The sequence below is a fragment of the Esox lucius genome, chromosome 19 (genome assembly GCF_011004845.1).
Source record: "Esox lucius isolate fEsoLuc1 chromosome 19, fEsoLuc1.pri, whole genome shotgun sequence".
Lineage (NCBI taxonomy): Eukaryota > Metazoa > Chordata > Actinopteri > Esociformes > Esocidae > Esox > Esox lucius.
Genome location: NC_047587.1, coordinates 24,203,620 through 24,223,941, shown reverse-complemented (window position 1 = coordinate 24,223,941; position 20,322 = coordinate 24,203,620).

Sequence of the window (20,322 nt, the reverse complement as noted above, 5' to 3'; positions counted from 1 at the left end):
TTACACAAATACTGTAGTGATGATAGATAGAAACACGCAACAGAAATTGTTTTTGCTGTGGTAACAAAATGTTTGGCTTAATGCAGCATTACACCAGAGACTGGTGAAGGGATATGTTTTTTGGTATTAGGATAATTTATAAGGATAATTTATTAGACAAATAATATATCTGTCATTTAAGGATATTTTCTATTGTTATTTTTATGTGAAGAATGCATAAACTACTTGAAGTGACATCAGTGCAGTTAACTGAATGCAGAGAAATTTATAAGGGGTTTGCTTTTTGGGATATTTAGTTTACCTTTTCTAACACTAACAATGATGTCTAGTTGGCTTGTTCAGTAATCAATTGAGCTTTCCTGAATTTTTGCCGTGACAGAACATCAAATTTTTTACATAGATTATAATTATTTCAGGAAGTTCTAGCAAACAACTTTAGTGCGCGGAGGGCAATGTAACCCTGTGATGTTGCACTCGCGCTAGCTGAAACTTGCTCTACCCGAGTGAGAGAAATGTGTGCACAAAAAGACAGTTTAACAATTACATCAAGTGATTTATGAACTTTTACAAATCTTTTTGTTTATTCCTTTAATTTGAAGGTATTTAATTTGAAGGTACTTTTTTGTCCATGCTGTAATAGAGGCTAATAGGCATTTTTTGTGCCTCGCCATCTATCCTTCGTAGTTTGGCTGGTGAAGTACTCTGTGGATAGTAGTGGCTGACAGATCCATGTCTACCCCCTTGTCTTTCGGACAATATTTTTTTTTCATATGCATTTATTATGATGAGCTTTCTTTTTTCATCCACTGAAGAGGTCTTCCTTGGTCTACCAGGGCCCAGTTTCCCAATAACGTGGCATTTACTACGGTTTAACGATGCACGTAGCCATAAGATGGACTTTGTTACCAGGGACTTACGCCTGTTTCCCAAACCATCACGTACATAGCTCTTAATAAAGTGCATCATTGGTGGTGTCATCAATGAATTAATACAATGACTATGGGGTTAAAGTGCCAACTATCCATGTTAATTTGAGGATATTTCAATCCACATTGGAGGAACCATTGTGAAGTCACAGCATGTTTTGTACATAGTCCCTCCATTTAAGAGTACCAGAATTTGTACAATTGTACCGCATCATTATTGCGCACGCGTAATTTTGAAGTGGTCACTTCACATTAGGCGCACCACTACTGCAAACATTGTTCTTTGTTTATGTAGCTATATTGACACCTTGCTATGAACTTGTTGAAATTTGTGATGAAAAGTATTTATAATGGTTAAGCAGTGGTTGACTTGGGCCTTCTATTTCTAGGCAAGAAGCCTAGTTTCCCGATAACGTAGCACTTACAATGGTTTAACGATACATGTAGCCTTAAGATGGACTTTGTTACGACTGACCTACGCCTGTTTCCCAAAACACCACGTAGGTCACTCTTTATAAAGTGCATTGTAAGTACCACGTCACGGCCATTTGGAATGGATGGGGTGGGCTTCAGCCAATTAAAATCATATCGCCAAAAATTGATCACATGACATCCAATTATCAGTTCCTTCAGTAGCTATATAGACAGTGGTGTTTTTATATGTAAAAAAATTGATGGGGCACAACCCATTTCAATATATAGTCTACATACCAGTAAAGCTACAAAACTCCCTCTTGCTACTGATTTAACAAATCAACAAACAGCGTGGCTCCACAAAACACTTTTAAGGACAGAGTGGCTTGCTTCTACCAGGTGTTGTAGTACACATACTGGAGAGAGAGAACTTATTGTGTAATTGCTCTCCTTCTCGCTCACAAACATTACCACTGTCACATTTACAAACCTAAATTAGGAATGCAACCAAGCTCAGAACCAATGGCCTACAGGGCCATACGCGAACAGCAATGAGCTCAACACCACTGAAGGCCACAACAAAGTGGAAAGACAACTTTTTAGGGATACAGATCCATTCTATGACAACAACCTTGATAGATAAGACAACATGGCCAATGTGTTGATTCCTGGCTGTCCCATGGTATTGCGAGTGAAGGTTTTTACCCTCTTCAAGGTGGAAAGGTTCCTCTCTGACTCGGATGTCGTCACAGGTGTTGTTAGGACAATTTTCAGCAGAGTGACGGTCTCAGCAAAAGCCTCCTCTACGTTGTTCTCATGGATGGATCTTTACAGAGACCGGGCCGTCTTACCAGTGTGAAACTCAGTGTGGCGGTACAGAGTGGTCAGCTCAGAGTTCAACTTTTCCTTGTTTTCTAGAGGCCATAGTTTCACCGCACAGTCAAGCTCAGATGTAGGGAATGACAGGACAAATTGTGGGAAGAGCGAGCTGTCAACCAGCTTGGCAGTGATCAGGTGGTCACTTTGTGAAAACCTCTACTCCACCTGGGAGATGACTGTGTTGGTTATTCGTCGGCCTGGCTCGTCTGTTCCATCGTGAACTGTGGCAGCCCATTCATCAGTTTGCTTCCGCATATTCTGGACATTCTCCTTGAAACGGGTGAGCGCACTGCTAATCCCAGATGCATGGATGCTCCATTTTTGCAGTGTGTTGTATAAAACATCAACTTCTGGCTTAAGGAAGAAAAAAGTTTTTTGACAGGCCGCATGCCTCGCTTATGGTGGCCTCATCCCATCCTGGTTGTGTGTGTGTGTATGTTCTCCATACACAAGATCAGCGCAGCGCGGTTTTCCCAACCTGCATTGACAGTTCTACTTTTAAAGTTCCGTCGTACAGTGGGTGGCCTTGGAATGCGTCTCTGTGTTGCCTCAGCAAGTGCCGCAACATGTTTTGGAGCTCCAGAGAAAAAGGTGGCAAAAGCAGTTAAATCTGCAAAAACACCATCAGGATGCTCATCCTTGCTGAATAAAGTTGCTGCAAGGTCAGGTTCAGCTGGTGAGCATAGCAGTGAACAAACTGGGCATGTGGGTATGTCTCTTTCATTAGAGTCTGTACCCCTTGGATGTTTCCACTCATTACAGCCGCACCATCACAAGACTGAGCGATCAGCTTTTCTCCCAGCTTCAGTGGTTCCAGCACACCCTTGATGCTATTAGAGAGGCCAAGTCCAGTTTTATCTTTGATTTCCAAAAACTCCAAAAACCTTTCTGTCACTGTATTGTCAGGTAACATGTAATTCAACACAACCACCATTTGTGATTTACAGGAGACATCCGTTGTCTCATCTGCCTGTATGGCAACAAATTATGTCTTGTCCACTTGCTTGGCTATCTCCTCCCTGTACACTTCATACATACAGTCTAACAGTTCATTTTGTACAGTGCTGGATGTTCCTTTGAAGATGGGCTGAGCATCATAGTGCCTCTGAAGTCTCAAATCGCCCTCACACACAGTCTCGAAAATGCATCTGAATATTCCAGGATTCAGGGAGTCCACCGACTCGTCGTGCCTCGACAGTGCGGTTTCACATTTCCCACACAGTTTAATACATATTATGATCCGCCTGAGAACGTACCTGTTTTCCTCCACCTGTTTGTTATGCTGCTCAATGTATGCACTGTCAACTTGGGCTGCGACATTTACCCTTCCAAGTAAGCCCAATTTCACAGAATTGTCCAGATGACTCTCGCTGCTGTCATGTTTTGCAATCCTCTCAGAAAGATGTTTCAAATCTTTGTAACCCATTTTTTGACCAAGTACCATCTCCACCAAATAGCAGACATGGAAAACAGGAGAGTGCATTCTTTTGTATGCTAACCGTTAGCCACTTTTTCTTCAAAAACCATTCCACGTTAAACCTGCGGTTACTTTTACCAGCAGTTTGAGTGATGACAATATCCCGTGGCTGATGGGCACCAAGACGCTAATGAAAAAGACATACCCACATGCCCAGTTTGTTCACTGCTATGCTCACCAGCTGAACCTGACCTTGCAGCAACCTTATTCAGCAAGGATGAGCATCCTGACAGTGTTTTTTTGCAGATTTAACTGCTTTTGCCACCTTTTTCACTGGCGCTCCGAAACATGTTGCGGCACTTGCTGAGACAACACAGAGACGCATTCCAAGGCCACCCGCTGTACGATAGAACTTTACAAGTAGAACTGTCAATGCAGTTTGGGAAAACCGTGCTGCACTGCTCCTGTGTATGGAGGACATATACGCACACAACCAGGATGGGATGAGGCCACCACAAGTGAGGCATACGGCCTGTCAAAAAAACTCAGGGACCGAGCCTTTCTGCAGCTGCTGGAATTTTTTTCTTCCTTATGCCAGAAATTGATGATTTATACAACACTGCAAAAACGGAGTATTGATGCATCTGAGATTAGCAGTGCGCTCACCCGTTTCAAGGAGAATGTCCAGAATATGCAGAAGCAAACTGATGAATGGGCTGCCACCGTTCACGATGGAACAGACGAGCCAGGCAGACGAGTAACCAACACAGCGCCGGTGATGAAGGAGGCATGCGACATAGTCATCTCCCAGGTGGAGCACAGGTTTTCACAAAGTAACCACCTGATCGCTGCCAAGCTGGTTGACAACTCCCTCTTGCCACAATTTGTCCTGTCATTCCCTACATTTGAGCTTGACTGTGCGGTGAAACTATGGCCTCTAGAAAACGAGGAAACATTGAACTCTGAGCTGACCACTCTGTACCGCCACACTGAGCTTCACACTGGTAAGACGGCCCGGTCTCTGTAAAGATCCATCCATGAGAACAACGTAGAGGAGGCTTTTGCTGAGACCGTCACTCTGCTGAAAATTGTCCTAACAACACCTGTGACGACATCCGTGTCAGAGAGGAACCTTTCCACCTTGAAGAGGGTAGAAACCTTCACTCGCAATACCATGGGACAGCCGAGAATCAATGCATTGGCCATGTCGTCCATCGAAATCCAGCTGATTCAGCAGCTACATGACTTCATTCCCAAAGTCATCGAAAAGTTTGCCCAGAGGAAGAACCACCGTTCCACCTTTCTCTTCAAGCGAGCCCTCAGCCTTGGTGAGTGAAAGCATATTTTATCATCCTGCCTTTGTGGTTCTGGTACATGCATTGGTCATATTTTTGTGCTGGATTGATTGATATAGATGGTGACGAGTGTCAGTGTGTCCATGCTTATCTATTAAGGTTGTTGTCATAGAATGGATCTGTATCCCTAAAAAGTTGTCTTTCCACTTCGTTGTGGCCTTCAGTGGTGTTGAGCTCATTGCTGTTCGCGTATGGCCCTGTAGGCCATTGGTTCTGAGCTTGGTTGCATTCCTAATTTAGGTTTGTAAATGTGACAGTGGTAATTTTACATGTGTGTGAGAGAGAAGGAGAGCAATTACACAAGAAGGTCTCTCCCTCTCTCTCTCTCTCCAATATGTGTACTACAACACCTGGTAGAAGTAAGCCGCATTAAAAGTGTTTTGTGGAGCCACACGGTTGATGTGTTAAATAAACACATCAGTAGCAAGAGGGAGTTTTGTAGCTTTACTGGTATGTATCCTATATTTTGAAATGGTTTGTGCCCCACTAATTTTTTACATATAAAAACGCCACTGCTCATTTGAGCAAGAGATGCGCGCTTAGACGCGATAAAATAGACTTGGTTTCTAATTTTAAGCGCTCTGACGCCGTTGAGGTCTAGAAGTTCACGGCCCGTCCGTCTTTCATTCATTCCCATCTTGCATTCTCTCTGCAGCCTATACACGCACATAGGTGAGTCGTCTGATTTCGGCCTGATTTCGCAAAACACTAAGTAAGTTGCTCTTTATAAAGAGCATCGTAAGTGCCACGTTATGGCCGTTTGGGATGAAATTACGCCATATTTGGGTGTTGTAATGGAATTAGGCGATGAATACATTTTGAAATATAGCCTATTGCATTACAATAGAGCTTGATTACTTATCAGAAGCATATACTATCGCTGGTGATATATTCAACTACAACTAGGCATCAATAAGAAAATGTAAAACTCGAAGAAGTAGTGACATTTATGGTGGACGAAACTGTTACTTGCAACCAATGGCGTGGATTTATATCCCGAATTCGATCACGTGACATTCAATTATCAATTCCTCAGTAGCTATATAGAAAATATGTTCCATAAATCACATAGCAATCAACACATGGAGATGGATTTAACTACTACTTAGGCATCAATAAGAAAATGTTGGGAAACTGGGCCCAGTTGATTTTGGCTTACCTAATGTGTTGGCTATGTAACTTTGGTCCTCATGTTGCCAGACACCAGCAACAATTTCCAAATGTAAATCCAAAAATCAAGACCAGGGCCCGTTTTCCCAAAGCACTAAGATGATCGTAATGCACGTGAGTGACCCGTTTCATCGGTGCATTTCCGGAAAGCGTCGTTACTTAAGTGGCAAGTTATGGCAGTTTCGACTCACTTTACTGGTCGACATGTTTGACTAGCACACCCTCAAGTCACCGTCTAATTCGGGCTACCCTTGTTATAAAGATGGGAATAAGAAGAAACCATAGTTCCACTGTTAATTCTAACTAGGTGTAAACTAAGAGTCAATGGTTTACAGACATCAACAAAACCATGTTCATTATGTGTATTATTAGAAGATTAAAAAAAACTTCAGACTGCAGGCCTGGGGGTCATTAATAATTGTACAAAAAACGCACAAGCGCAACTCGGTGTCCAGAGGCAAAATCAAGAGGCAAAATCAAGGTTCAATTTAGATCGAAAGAAATCATTAGAAAATAGTAATAAAAGTTCATTTTGAAAGAAATCATTAGAAAATGGTAATAAAAGTTATTTTTAAACGTAATGATATTTATCCTATCATTACAACTTACTTATACTACGATATTAATTTAATAAATGATAATAGACCATATAGCTTTTTGGTGTAGACATGTAGCCTACATAACAATCACTTGACAGCTGAAAAACAGCCTACTCTTCTAATATTTATTGTAGATAACGTTTCTTACTTTGGAACATTAAGGATAATAATAGGGGAGACCGGGAATGGTTGTAACACGGGTCAGTTGTTAAACTTCCAATTTCTGTAATCAGGAACCAGTTACGAATCATCTGATTCACTCTGCACATGCTCAATTCAGTCCTTATTTCACATGTGAAGAAGTAGCACCCTGTGGCAGACACAACCATTTTAAAAGGAAAAAAAATATTTTGAGATAATAAAGTTTATATTTGTTTACCTCTTTAATTTTTATGATAGTATTGCCAGCTATGTAGTTAAATTCATCAAACTTAAATCTTGTTTATTGTGTGTCTATCTAGACATATTTCATGCAAGTTGTTAGTGATAATGTTTTACCTGTTAGCTGTAAGGTAAGCTAGTTCATGACTATAGGAGTCTGGGTTAGTTGTAACAACAATTAAAATGTTACAACCTACTATATGCAACATTTTAGTTGTAGGCCTATATATGTTTTCTTTGAATTTCAGTATGCCTAGACTGATGGGAACAAACAAGCACAAACACACAAACTAATATTCAGTAATGCTCATTTTGTTTAAATATATTATGTTCAAATGTCTGACTGCTATGACTGACAGTAACTAACATACTTCACACACACACACACACACACACACACACACACACACACAACAATTATGTAAAAAATTAATTGAAGTTTTGAATAAAAAGTATTCTATATACATTTTTTGTCATCATTCATTTTTTTAATAATGTTACATTTCACCCCAGGGTATGTTACAACTAACCCAGGCTATGGGGTGAATTGTAACATTTCACTCCTTGTGTTTGAAACTAAACTACGCATTTTATGTTTGTGTCACAGATATAACAGCTACGCCATCTAATAACAGACAAATGTAACTAGTATGTATACAGTTTGGAATGCACTGCCTTAAAAGAGCTTCAAGATAAAGACAAAAAAGTCCAAAATGTTACACCCATCCCCAGTCTGCCCTACATGAGATACTCGGAGATCAGAAAGACTTATTTCCGAATTAGTCGTTCTCGTTCCTTCAGTTAATCCAAAGTGTGGAAAGATCCATGGATCGTCGTTAATGTTTTCGTTCATCGTTCTTTCCGGTGAACGAGATTCGAAGATCTGAAGATCCCATTGAGATGAATCATGAATCACAATTCATCAAAACGATTCATTCAAAAAGAACGAATCGTTCGCGAACGACCCATCACTACACATAACATCGCTCGTTAATTAACGAGTGTTCGGGACCACTCATTAGTCCATCTTAACAGGTCCTTTACTGTGTTTGTGAAATAGCGCCTCCCTCAACATTCGAGGAGTGATCGCAAACAGTTAATGTTAAGGCAATAGAACGAATAATAATGATAAAAACATTTTGATCAATTGATTTAGACATATTGTAGGCTATAATATGTGCGTGGGTGGCTGTAAATGTTTTTGAATGCAATTAGTCAACTAAAGGAAAGCGTATGTAAAACAAGAAATAAGTAAGAAAAGGTGTTCAATATTATCGTTCACGACTCTAAAAACTCCTAATTGTTCTGGTACTGTCTTTGATGGATAGGTGCTGGTGCCTCTCTACCTGTTCAATAAGAACATTGATTTATTCAGCACTAAATGCTTATTTTCTCTTGCGTTCCCTTTTTATTCCAAACAATTAGAATGGATTTTTTCCAACAATGCTTTATATTCCCATTTAACCAATCATGTGTTGATTGCTATGTGACATATAATAGTAACATACCAGTAACGGTAACATGTATTCTATATATCTACGCGATGAACTGGTAATTGAATGTCACTTGATCGATTTCCGGATATATTTTTGATTTTGATTGGCTGAGGTCCACCCCACTGGTTGGATATAACAGTTTCGTCCACCCTAAATTTTGCTACTGTTTCGAGTTCTACATTTTCATATTGTAAGTAGTAGTAAAAGACATCTCCAGCGATATTATATGCTTCTGATAAGTAATCAAGCTCTACCGAAATGCAAAAGGCTATATTTCCAAACTTATCAAGCCCTTAATTACATTCCAAACGGCCGTAACGTAGTACTTACGATGGACTTAATAAAGAGCGATGTAGGTGGTGGTTTGGGAAACAGGCGTGCCTAATTCTGTCGTAACAAAGTCCATCTTAAGGCTACGTGCATCGTTAAACCGTCGTTAGTGCCACGTTATCGGGAAACCGGGCCCAGCTCTCATGTGCTAGCACTAACACTGTAAATAAACACACCTGACAACTAAGAAACAGATGTGAATGCAATTGTACAAATAATGTTGGTGCTCTTAAATGGAAGGACTATGTCTAAAATATAGACTTCACAATGGTTCCTGCGATGTGGATTAAAATACCATCAAATTAACACGGACAGTTGACACTTTAGGTATAGACATTAAGGGTTTTCCTTCTAGAGTATTTAAAAATAATAATCATAATTGAAAAAAAACATTTGGGTAGTGTCAAGATAATAAACAGCTCTCTTGCTTTCCAAAAAAAGATGCTTAAAGTCAAGTTAAAAAGACAAACTTGGCTTGAAGAAGGTTTTAAGGACAAGCAGTCAAATTTTTTTTGGCCAAATTATGGTTAGAAGATATGTCCCTCATTTCCCAGAGTCATCATAGGATAAATATTTAACCATAACTTTGAACTGACCTTAATCTTTGTACCTGTATCCTAACCTTGAAATAGATATGTAACCATAACCCTAACCTGTTTGTGTTTTCACTTCACCTATAGACATTTACTTTCCCTTCACCTATGGACTTTCACATTCAATGGGCAAACATTGAAAAATGACTAGACCTGTTAGATCATGTTCCAATTCCATAACCCTTTGTTTTAGTGACTAAAATGTTGATATAGTATATTAGTTCTTTGAGGAAAAAGTCACTGAGTATAAAAAGGAATTGCATATTGCATTACTTCCAGATGAATGAAGCTGTCAGACCAATAATAGTACCTTTCAGTCCTCCATTCTGCCACTTATCCCCCATTTTTGGCGATGAGGTCATGTGTAAATTGAAAGTGACAGTTGGGACCAATGGCCAACAGATATTGTAGGCTGTCCTGTCATGGCACAGATCAGTATCTCCTAAAGCTCTTTCAACATTTTGTATATTCAAATCTAATGAATTATTAAATTATGTTTTCTTTTTTGTACAATGATTTTCATCTGGACATTTAGCTCTTGAAACAGGTGGACCACCTCCAGAGGCATGGCATTGAGAGAGGTCAATAACTAAATGAAAGATAATAAATATTACTAATATTTCACTGTCACAATACATACACATTTGTTCTTTACTTGGTACACTTTAAACATCAAATACAAAAATAAATGTGTTTGTCTGAAAGTATGAGAATGTGTCACATTTCAACAACTGTCTGATTATCTCCATATCCCATATTGATGACATAGTTCAAGTTATAGATTAAAGCTCATTAATCACCAAGGCATTATTTGACTGGATTTTTTCATAGATTCTTTCCTTTTCCATGCGTGATTCAATGAGGGCATGATGCCGTCACATCCGGAATATAATCTAAATTCTGTCGCTGCATATTAACATTTGTCTTTTTCATTTTCTGTTTTGTTGTTTTCTGTGTTTCTCCTAACATTAAATCAAGCCGTGCTCTATCATTTATTTTGAATGGTGATATGTACAACACTATTAGAGCCACTTTTTCAAATCTTTGAAAAAGTAAAGTGTTTTTGTCAGTTTGGAGAATAACTCCTATTTCCTGCTCTACTTTCCTGCTGAGAACCCTTGAATAATAATAATACAGCACTGCAGAAACACATGAACATGGAAATACATTGATGGTAATAAATCTGAAGGGATTAGCATATTTTGCCTTCCCCAAAAGGAAGCATGAGGAAGAAAACATGAACTGGAAAAATTGTACCAGTCAATAATTTTAATAGAAGATTTTAACATGCTTTTTAAATATTACAGCAAAATGATGGCTATAAATGGCTACCTGGGATAATCGCATGATTCCCTTTTTCCACTTACCTCTTAGTACCGAATTTAAGCACACATGCTGGACTACCCACACACACATAAATACCCATATTCACTTATGAATAAGATAAAGGTCAATATTAGATGGTTGTCCAGGTTGGAAACACACACATATATATATATGATTTTACCTGCAAACCAGCATCTAAGGCTAATGATGAGTGATCAACATTTACATAGACTGGCAGTTTGCCATGGCAATGTGAAAACAGGGATGGTGGATGAGCAGTAAAGCTGCTGATATTTATCATGCGGGTTGTGCATTCAAATCTTTGTTTATAAAATCTGTTTCCGTTATACTTTTGTTTTTGTCAAAAGCCATTCCCAAGATTTAGCCCTTACCTTAACCATTCAAAACAAATACAAAACCATAGTCATAATACCTGACCTAAACGTTAATCTTGAACTAGTCTTAATTCATACCTAAGCATAATTCCTAGCCTTAACATCTAACCCTTAACACCTTACTCCAACCATCCCAGTGCAGGGGCCATGTGTCTTTTCTCCTAATTGTATCATCCTTGTGCAGAGGCTATGCTAACCTTCCCTGTATCATTCATTCCTTTACTTTGTCACATATAGATGTTTGCTTTTACTTCAAATATTGCCAGATGTTTATCTTCTTCACTTCCCTTATAGATGTTTGCTTAGACATTTGGGCTCCTAGACCAAATTTCTAAAATTATAATAAGACTGTGCGATCACCAACAGAAACACACGTTTGTTTTTCTATCCTTGAGGGACCAGAAAATAGAGTACAAGGACTATTCACTATTTTTCCTATCCCCTAACCCTGAACTTAATACATACCCAAATCCTGAATTATCCTCAACTTCAACAACCTAATGGTGCTGAAAATACCCCTTTTCCTCCTGGAGACCAGCTAAAAAACCTTGTGGGGACAAAATGGACTGTTTTGTTTTGGATTGGTCAGCACATGTATAGTACATATATCGAACCAGGATCACACACGCACACACACACACACATACACACACAAACACACACAAACACTGTTGCCTAGACACCTTACCTCCACATATATGCTGCATTAACCTGAGGTTCAGCACCTGCACATTGACTGGAACTGCCAAAAAAATTATTTAATTAGTTTTTGAAAATAAATGTATTGCACAGTTTTGACAAAAGCAAATAATAAATTAGACAGATATTTCGGCAATAAAATTTTGAAAATCATTATATTTGTCTTTCACATGTATCTTGTGGGGTTTGAAGCATTGTGTTCTCATTTCAATTTGTGAATATTACTGCTGAGTTGGTCTATGATGATAATGAAAAATAACACACACAAAAAAGAAAGTCTATTTCTGATCAAAATATCAATATTGTCATATAGGCTGGCATTGTAATGTAAATAGGCCCCCAGGCTTGTCATTTAATAAATCTGGCAATGCCACTGCCTCTTGGTGGAAAATATTTAGTGTGTGAAGACATTTTATAGCCAATATAATGTAGACATGTAAACTGTAAGCCAAAATGTTTGGTGCTATTCGAAATTGTGCGTCCTGATTATGTAAGATTTATTCTACTCGTTTTCCTCAAGGTAATCGAGAAAAAGGCTCGAGCACAGCCATGGGATTTTGGAGATATTGGACATTTAACCAATTTTCAGTGTTCATCCAGGAAACATATAACACTTTGATCAGTCGTTTTCCAACATTGTATTTATTTGAAAAAGAATGAGTACAAATGAATGTGTATTCAAATTAAAGCAAAGCAGAGGCTTATTTAACTCTGAATTCGCGTTACTATAGGCAAAATGCATACTTTTTACTTTTGTACACTCAAAACAATGAACGTAAATGTATTTTAAGATTCTTTGCTGTTTTTTATAAATGTTTACCAGAAGAAATTATATAACTTTATCATGAATAAAATCATGTTATAATGTCGCGTTTAACTTCCATTTTTACTTCTAGTAACATTTTCTAATTATAAAGTGTTGAAAGACTTAAAGGTAACGCCAGAAGCTGGTCATAAATCAAAAAAAGATGCATAGGCCTACCATTAGCTTACACTTGGGATTGCTATTTAATGCTAACTGATATTAGGCTGAATTCGGAATGTCCAGTGACGTCTCAAGCCTACTGACTCCATTGGAACATTGAAACATCTTAATTAGGGTCCCTTAACAAATGAATCAATACTGAACAAAAGCGGTTCGGGTTTTTTGAATAAATAAATTATCAACAGATAGACGGAACTGACAAAATCGCCCATTCAATTTTGTGGTTATTATCTCAATGACAAAATATTGTATATACCATTGTACTGTAAAATGATATTACTAATTATCGTGCCACCTGTGGTTTAATTCTTGCTGTTTTTATTATGTTTTTATTGCTAAACTAATAGGTTAATAAAGTATAGATTTAGCCATGAATCGTTCGTTCATTCTTATATGGAAAATGACGAGGGATGTAGAGCTGATTATCTATTTTATACTTTTTCACACCCTTCAGACACCCACACAGACACAAACAGACATCAAAGGAGACGTTGTTACTTTAATTGTGTGATACATATTTAAAAAGTAAGAATGGTATCTTCTATTCCACGCCTTCCACTGAGGGATCAGGTATAAAGGCTTGTCTCCTGTCTTCCTAAATCACTCGTCCCATGGCCATCCCAACATCACAACTCTCCAACCCGTTCTTTTTGTGATTCCACTGATCTGAGCTTGAAATGCGAAGGCAGCAAAGCACTAAGCCTTGAAACGTGTGATTTTTTTCAAAAGATCTCTGGAAGCAATCTCAGCCTGGCTGACCCCTGACAGCTGCAGATCTCTTTATATCTCTATCTGCTGGCACTTCATTTGGTAGAAAAGCTCTCAGATTCACACCTCTGTCAGACAGCACAAGTGTTTATTATGTGCATACACACAGAATACCCCAGTGCACACCACAAAAAGCATGTAGCATGCAATCTTCAAATCATATCCATCCTGTGCTGTTTCACGATTTAACTTTTTTCTGCAATGCTCTTCTGTTCTTTTCCAATGAATCTCCAACTATTTCCATATAAACTGACTGTATGTGTGTATGTGTCAAAGGAACTGCACGGAGAGACTCTTACTTAGTATTCTGTTCAGAAACTTCTAAGTAGACCTCTGATGCCTGCGAGTCCAGAAGAGACGGGGAAATCTTGCCTCTCACGTTTTGGTGAAATATGAACTAGAATAGATGTAACCATTGTTTTGCATTTCACACCACATTTCTTACAACTATTCATGAGAAATAAATAAATGAAACTCAGCATTTCATAATGGTGTCTTTTATTTGAAATTACACAGTTCATTTGTCATCTATAACTCTGAAAATAATGTTAACACTTCTAACTTGAAATATACATAAAATATCTGTATTCATTTGCACCATGTTTTAATGAAGTTAAGTATTTTTGTTATAGGCTTCTGAAAGAACAAACACAAAATACTGAGAATTATAGAAACACACTGACACAAACAAAATCATGAACAATGAGATACATGTTTATTTTGCAGTTTGCCTTGGTTTTATTAGAATGTCACTTTCCCCTCCCTAATTCTAGTAGTGTATGTGCTGTTAGTCCCTCCCGCTCTTGAAATGAGACTGCAGGCTCTATCATTAGATCGGATGGCAAGTCTTTATACAAAGTGTTTTGCATAATTACATACCAAAGCCAGAATAGCCACCCTCAAATGTTATGGGTCACAAAGCATCAACAATTGCCACATTATTGTCCACCAGAGTCCAGCCCCACCACTGACAAGGAATGAAAAAAATTCTCGTCTGCCTAATCTAAGCTTGGGAGATTGAATTTTCATTCCAGTAAAAGGAAAGAAGATTATTTCCAAACTGACAACTTGTTTACATATAGTTGTAAAGTTCAGAGGACTGCCGAGACTTCAGGGGACACGATTAGAGGCAGCGCACTCACTGCAACACATAATAATGGAAGCATATTATAAAGGCTAGATTTAAGTCCTCTTTTTCAGACTAGGGTCCAGTATATTGCGTCTGGGTAATTAAGATATTCTAGAATAGATAGACAGCATGTCTGGTAACTGAATCCTATTATATTATAACTGGATGTGATGATACATATACATACAGATACATTTTTGATACATTTGGACAATTTTTACATAAAAAACTACATTTTGCAATGTAAGAATTAATATTCTGCAATTATTATTCTATATTATTTTACTACTACTACTGCTACTAATAGTAGCAGTACAAATATATATATATATATATATATATATATATATATATATATATATATATATATATATATATATATAATATTCATCGTTATATTATGGGTCGGATAGCGTGGTTGTTAGAGCAAAGCCTTTTCAATACTGGAGTTCTGAGTTCTACTTGCACCCGGATGAGAATAAAAAGCTATGCACTCGTTACGGAAAATTGGTTTGGATTAAATTATTTAAATTCAAAAATAAGAATAACAAATCTTACTAATGCATGGAAATTTCTATATATTTTGGACATTTTAAACATGCCTTGTAATTTCAATATCAGCTATATACCCATATTGAATATTTGCACCTTTGATGCCTTGGATTTTGTTAGTATTCATCATTAACTGAAACTTGGGTATCCCCATAATACCCTAACTTATGTCTTATATCTCCATATTCAATATTCCAACATTCAAAAGTTTGTTTTTTTAGCACGTCGGTGACAGTTTCTTGAAATCCACTGATTGTATTCTGCACAGGGTAGAGTAGGTATTCTAGCAGAACAATGTTCATCACATATTCCAAAGAATTAATGGGCCTCTTGCGGGAAATAAATTGTAATTGAAGTTTGTTTACTAGATTTGATGGATGTATTAAAGTCCTTCATAAAACATTACAAAAACATGGTAAAGATTATTTACAGAAAATCAAGCATTGGGAAGAAGACCGCCTGTGTTCGGATTTTAGATGCACTTTCCCTTGTGTTCATGATGAGAATACATATTAAATAAACCGTCAGACATTTGGGTATAAATACATAACTACACATTTGCCAAAATATTATTTATTATTATTATTATTTCAATAAATAAAAATCCCAAACTAAAAAATGTGGTTAATAATAATGTAAAAATTGCATTTTGTGTGGAACTGTACTAACCCTGAAGAGATGATTCAAACCTTTGTATAGAAAAACGATGTACGGGTTGATTTGAATCAGCGACGCGGCTGACTAGCAAATGTATAATTTTGAATCAGTGAGATAGATGCATGTGCTTGCCACCACTGGGAAATGGCGTTTGATTTATTTACTTGACATTGATATTAGTTGTATTTTGTTTTTGAAAACTATAGCTCTGTTAACCATCAAGTATGCCTATAATGTAGAAGCCGTATACCATGAAACAAAAAAATCACACAAGATATGACATATATGCAGATGGACAACTGACTGATAACAAATATTGTGGCGGTAGCCTGTAAAATATTTGAAATGCATAAAACAACACCATTCTTAGCGTGGATATTTGTTAGTAGTAGTTTAGTATTATAAAACATTATTCAAAATGTCCTGCATTTTACTTCTATATCTATAGGGTAAACTACGTTGTCTTCGATAGAGTTCTAATTTCTTTCAGGAGACGGTGTTTTAAAAGTTCAGTGCAACTCATTATGACTTTGATCTTTTTAGAAACAAAGAATTAGACAGCGATATGAAGTCCCCACCACAAGCATTCATGACAGGGGTTTGTGTGCAAAATAGCGCCATCTCGCTTTTGAAGGCAAAAATTCATACGGTTTTGTGCTCACTCCTTCATTGAACAACCGGGGGGTATGGTTTTCATTGGCTGCTCATTGGCTCCGTCCAAAGTTGGACATGAACCTACCTGGGTGACACAGCCTTAGTTTGTATTACAGATGTAATTAAATCCAATCATTTATTATCGTTTGGTTAAAATATGATTGTTTGTAAATGTATGTCAATTCATATCGAATGTCCCACACTGAAGAATATTGTCGTGTAAACAGTTTCTTTACATCTGTTTAATATTCTTACGTGTCATATATCCTAAGGCTAATTAGTTTTTTCCCTTTACTTTCTTTTCTGTATTCGCAATAGGCAATTTCCAGAGGACATTTGTTGCCTTCCAACTTCATATATGTCACGGTGTAACTTGTCCGTCAACACTTGATAAGATTGGGCAGAGGCTAAGTAGCCAATAGCCTACCATCACCATCAACATGCCCAGCATCCTGGCCTCGACCCGAGGGGGCTTCTAATGATTGCGGAATAAGAAAAGAGGAACGAGCTGCTGTTGAATGCGAATGCTATGATGCTTTTTCAATGTAGGCCATCAACTCAGATGTACAGGAATACTGTTATTTGGTTTGCGGAACTGCCACTCTTATCACAGTCAGGGGAAAACATTGTTATCATTGATACTATTACTTATACTAATTGTAGTAGTCAGTAAAACGTAAACACCACCGCTACCTCAGTATAATAATAATAATTAATATTATTACATGTTATTATTGACATAATAAATCCTCAAGCTGAACTTATGTTTGGAACATAAAATATTGTACTTAAGACATATATAGATACATAAAAACGGACGTGTATAGGAAATAATAACCCATAAATCACATTTCCCATATAATATCTAAATTAGGTAAATAGCCTAGTTTTCTAAATGTCATTGACAGTTATATGGTATTTATACCATGTTATTCCATCGTGTGTTTTTGAACCAAATACATTATTACTTCAAACTATTGTAATCTAATTAACTACGATGTTGGATAGTGCGTACTGAATTTGAAGGAACATTGCGAAATGTGCGTTTGAAGTCTAGTCGCGTGCAACTTGTTCTTAGCCTTGTCTGGGTTGTGGTGAGTATCTCAAGGAGGGGCCTAAATCGGCTTTGACAGAGAGAGATGGAAAACAACACTTCGATCAGCAGCAGTTGGGGACAAAGCTGTGTGTATGGTTGACGTCCCCAAAACAAGACACCACGTAGAGCTGATCCGGTATGGGACTGGTGGCATCCGAATCCGGTCTAGAAAATATTAAATAAGCGAAACATCCCAGATTAGGCTTAGTTTATTACTTTTTATATTGGACTATAAGAAACAGTGAGGTAAAACGCATCTTATTAGCATACAATGATTAGCTTGTGCTACATGTTACATTGTCATTAGACTGTAATAAAATATGCGTTGTTTAACAAGTTAGGTTTCTCAAAATGTTGTAGTAAATGAAATGTGCAGGAGTTAAAGCGTTGTATGACTACATCTTAACGTGCCTTCTTATGCAAGATAAATGCATCCGGGCAGTCCCCTCAAGTCCAACAAGGACCCAGACACAGTTCAAGGTCATTTGAAATGTTTTGCCATTTCAATAAAGCAACAGTGCTCAACACGTCTTGATAGAGTGAAAATAGCGAATTACCCCCACCTTACTTCAAGGTCTCTTAATAGCTCTTAATAGAAAAGAGAGGGTGTAGGGACAACAACACGATGTTTAAAACCTAGGCTATTAAAATCGCCTAGGCCTACTCATTGAGCAAGAAACATATTAACATTATTGATGAAACGTCGATGGAACGTTGTTGTCCAAACGTTGTCTACCCCCCCCCCCCCCCCCCCCACGCACACACACACACTGTTTCAGACAAACTTCAATAAAATGCTTTCAAGACTTCAATTTTAATCCGGTGATAATGTCTTAGAAAATCTGTATATATTGGCATATACAGAGATTTAAGAAATGTAACTGTGCTCGACCTTCGAAAAGTTAATATTGATAATATTTGTAAATGCTTTCTGCTGAAAGGAATCGTTAGCCTTTCGAGACATTTACTATTGCTATAATTGCACCTGCACATTCCACCTGTTGTTATCTAGCTTATTAGTCAACGCCAAACATTCAGCTATTGCTCGTATCGCTATGGCTGCTCCGGAGTATCTATAAAAATTCCCTTTAAAACCAATATAATACATGCAAACCATTAGAATAACAATGAATAATACAGTGCGTTTCCATGCTCATTTTTCATACAGGCTAAGTTAATATGTTTAAATTATTAGCTATTTAGATGACACTATAAAGCACTATGTTTAGAAACCCACAGATTTGTATTCTGTATGTATTGAATGTTCATTAAATGGATAGGGTCTGTTAACTTCATCCTACAACATGTTGAATTTCATTCCTCAATGTAATCAGTTCTTGGTTTCATCCACTCATTGGCTCCACGCTAATTAGGCTATAGGTAACAGCGTACAATTATTCAAACACTTTTGAAATGGTACATGATTTTACCTCTTCATATAAACATAAGAACTGAGTATGGTGTCCGTCTTTTCCAAAACACCTTTCCGCGCTTACAGATCCTGCAGACTCTCACATCCGTTCCTAGCCTATATATACTAGACTCAATTATGAATTACAGTTATGTCCTGTAGGCCTGGGCTTTTGTATAGGCCTAACTGCAAATAATGTTCTTGTCTTCAGTGTTCCATGTAGGCTGCACAGGATCACAGAACTTCTCAACAATAGCTGTCGATTGGGGATGTATTGGACTTTAAAAGATTCATTCGTTTCAAGAGATAGTAAAGCGCCTCAAAGAAAATCTTTAAAACACGCAGATAGAGTACACAAAACACACTCACACACTCTTACCTCATCAGGGCTTGTCATTCTTTTCCCTCCTTTCTATAATCACAAAGCCTTGTGCCCTTTTGTAAGTCTGAGCATTTTTTTCGAGATGAACTTTGCCATTTTGGTGTCGACAGGCCCCTTTCTTTTGCATTTGCTATGAGAACGCGCTTTTAGAGAAGGGAAGGGGATTTCGTGCAAAACAGAGTTTATTAAAAGTTCAGAGAAACACGTTTAAATTATTAATAAATGGACTGACATGCAACAGAGTGTGCAACTATGCCATGCATAATGCTGGTGCTCTATCGTCATAATTGAATGACACGCTTTCAAGTGTGATAGCGTCCTGTGCATCAGAACGTATGCAGAAGACCGCAGTGATAAACGTTGTCAAAGGTAATTATTTTAATATGAATACATGTACCCATTTGTTTAGGTGTTGGATGTCAATGCTTCCTGGAAAACAGGAAAACCATATGGAAACAGGAACATAATATCCTGGTATGGATAAAGAGAGAGATACGGATAGAGTATGAGCAATTATCAAAGGTCTCCAAAGTTATTTTAAGTTAAACTGCCATAGATGGAATGGTATAGAGCATAGACTCTTACCAGTCTTGTCAGTCTCACCTTTCGTGTTAAAGTTGGCTCGAGGTCTCGGGGGTCTTGAAAGTGACAGTTCTGTGAATAGCGGGTAGATGGCACAATTTTCTAACATTTAGAGAGAGAACTCCA